We start from the raw sequence: 2,829 nt of genomic DNA, 5'->3' as shown, positions 1-2,829 counted from the left end.
CCCCCCCCCAGGGGGGATGGCCATGCTGCAATCCCTTCTCCATTCTCCTCTCAGGATCTTGGGCACACACGCACACACGCCCATGCACCCAGCATGAGTTTCAAGCTGCTGGTTCTTAGACTAGAACCATGGTCGGCCAGGTGGGAGTCCAGTGCCCTAACCCCTAAGCCACCTGCTGGCCCCCAGGAGTCTCTATTTAAAAACATATTTAAAAACATCCTGGGGAACCAGCAGTTGGCGTAACAGCTATGTCACTGGACTCCCACGTAGTCGACCGCGGTTTGTGTCCCGGACCCGGTGGCTTAAAACTCACGCCGGGCGCATGTGCGTGCGTGCCCAAGATCCCGAGAGGAGAATGGAGGAGAAGGGATTGCGGCGTGACCATCCCCCCTGGGGGGTGATTTCTCGCTTTCTGTCTCTATGTCTCTGTCTGTCTGGCGAGCGCATGCGCCCTACAGTGAAAATCTCTCCAAAAAAAAAAAAAATCCTGAAAAGTGTCCTGTTTTACGAAGACAGTAGGCAGAGCAGTACCAAGATGGGACAGGGGCACAGGGCTGAAAGCCAGGCTGAGGCACAGGCTGCGGGTCAGTGTCGAGCCTGGGGACTGAGGACTAGCTTGGGGTCACGGACCACCCTGCCTCCCTCACCTGGGCAACGCTTGGTGTTCACGAGCTCATTCTTAACTAGCCCCCTCTTAGACCTTATACCTAGGAGATAAGTGTATCCAGACCCGCTTCACAGACAAGAAGCCAAGGACTGGAGTGACTCCCGCGTGGCATGAGCATGCCGGGGCCGATCCAGAGCGCAGGCCCGGCTCTGACCCCAGGCCCAGTGCTCTGCCCGTCCTGCTACCCAGACCCACTACACAGCAGCTGGCCTGGTGACTCGACCCCAGACAAACCCAGGGAGCCCCAAGACTCTAGGCCGGCCCTGTGTGTCTACACCCCAAGTGGTTAGGATTCTCCAGGTCTAAGGAAGAGCCTACAGCCTGGCCCAAGCATAGCAGCCCGGTGTGGGACGGTGCTGAGGCCGAGTGGGAGGCCCAGGTTCAATTCCCAGCCCAACCTATAAGAAACAGAAACAGCGGTGTGGTGGTACGCACAGTCCCGCTACCTGGGAGGCTGAGGCAAGAGGATGGTGACATCGAGAAGCCCCACCCCCACCTACAGGAGCACAACACAAGCCATAGCCCTGGGAAGACCCGCGGTGCGAGGGGGATAAGCAATGCAGTCGGGGTCCGAGTCCGGTCCCCCCCACCCCCTTTCCCTAAAAGTACTCGGTTATCTTCCAAGAGAAGAGAAACAAACAAATGAGCCCCTTCTAGGAGGCGTCTGTCAGGAGGGTTCCGGCTGCAGGCCGACAGCAGGGCTGGAGGGAAGGCCCTGAGAATGTGGCCAAGTCACCAGCAGGAGGTCTACCTGCCTCAGCCCCACCAGGGCCTGCCCCCGACTCACAGGAACGGCCCCCTCCTTCCTCCCGCCTGGCCTGTGCTGGGGCAGTAGGAGAGGCAGGCTGCAGGGGGCAGGCGGCAGGCTGTGCCTAGGCACAGGGACAGGGACAGACCTGGAGAGGGCGCCCAGGCCCAGGCAGCAGACAGGAGGAGGGGCTGGGCGGGCGCCGGCTGAGAGGCAGCTAAAGCATCTCTGGGAGCACTATGAGGGATGGGGGCGCAGTGTCTGGAGCCCCACGACCCAAGACGGAGAACCCTGCCCCTTCAGCTCTAAGGCCTTGCCAGAGAGGCTGGAAAAGCAATCTGGGCACGTGTGCACGCGTGCCTAAAGTCCCGAGACGGTAGAGGAGATGGGATTGCAGCACGGCCTTCCCCTGCAGAAGGTGATTTCTCACTCTCTCTCTCTGTCTCTGGTGAACACACCCACCTTACGTCAAAAATCTAAACAAATAATAAATAAATAAATGTGTTTGATTTGTGTTCCTAGCAGGAGCCAAAGGACTCGGACCTGCTGGGTGTAGGACAGGGCGGCCCACTTCTAGCTGTGCGAGCCAGGGGGCCCGTGAGCAACTGCAGCCTCTGAAACAGGCTCCGGAGGGCAGGGCCAGCCCTGAGCGGCACACAGTGAAGGGGGGCGGTGCCACGCGGGTGCACATGACATGGCGGCGTTTGCAAGTGTGGTACAGGAGGCGGCGGCGACCCGTTGGGGCCATGAGCCCTGTGGCTGTGGCGGTGGCTGTGTCTGTCCTGGGAGGACAGGGGCTGGGGTGGGGGTCTCACTTGCCGCCCAGTGCCTGCCACAGCTTGCAAGAGCAACGTCACTGTCACTGAGCTGTGTGACCCTGGGTAGTCACTTAGCCTCTCTGTGCTTCAGCTCCTGTCCTGTACGATGGAGCTGGTGGGGTGGTGGAGGGCTTGGGACAGTGAAAGGACCTGGTGAGCCCTTCCTGCCAGCATGCCTGTGCCCACGGGGCTTCGGGAACATGTGGGCTGGCACCTGGTGCACCAGGCTCACCAGCCGGAGGGGGAAGGGGAAGGGGCTTCTGGTCTTGGGAGCTGGACCGTGCTCACCGGGGAAGGCGAAAGGCGCTGGAAAGCCTGACGCCGGGAATGCTGTTTACTGAGAACACTTCACCAAAGTAATCATTGTTTTCTCTGAGAAGCAGTTCTCCAAAGGGCACTTGAAATTCCGTGCCAAGAAACACTCCAGGAAGAACAATCATCGGGACGACTTTGAGGGCGGCCTCTGATAAGGAGGCGCAGAAACCTCACTCCACGCAGACTCCGAGGGGTGAAGGCGGGCCCCGGCCGCACTAAAAGCACGGAAGCCCGGTTTCCGAATGGCTCTCCAGCTGCCGGTGTCAGAAGTGGCGCCCGCC

This window comes from Tupaia chinensis, unplaced genomic scaffold (genome assembly GCF_000334495.1).
Source record: "Tupaia chinensis unplaced genomic scaffold, TupChi_1.0 Scaffold138425_1, whole genome shotgun sequence".
In the NCBI taxonomy this organism is placed as follows: Eukaryota; Metazoa; Chordata; class Mammalia; order Scandentia; family Tupaiidae; genus Tupaia; species Tupaia belangeri.
Note: the sequence above shows the minus strand (reverse complement) of the source record.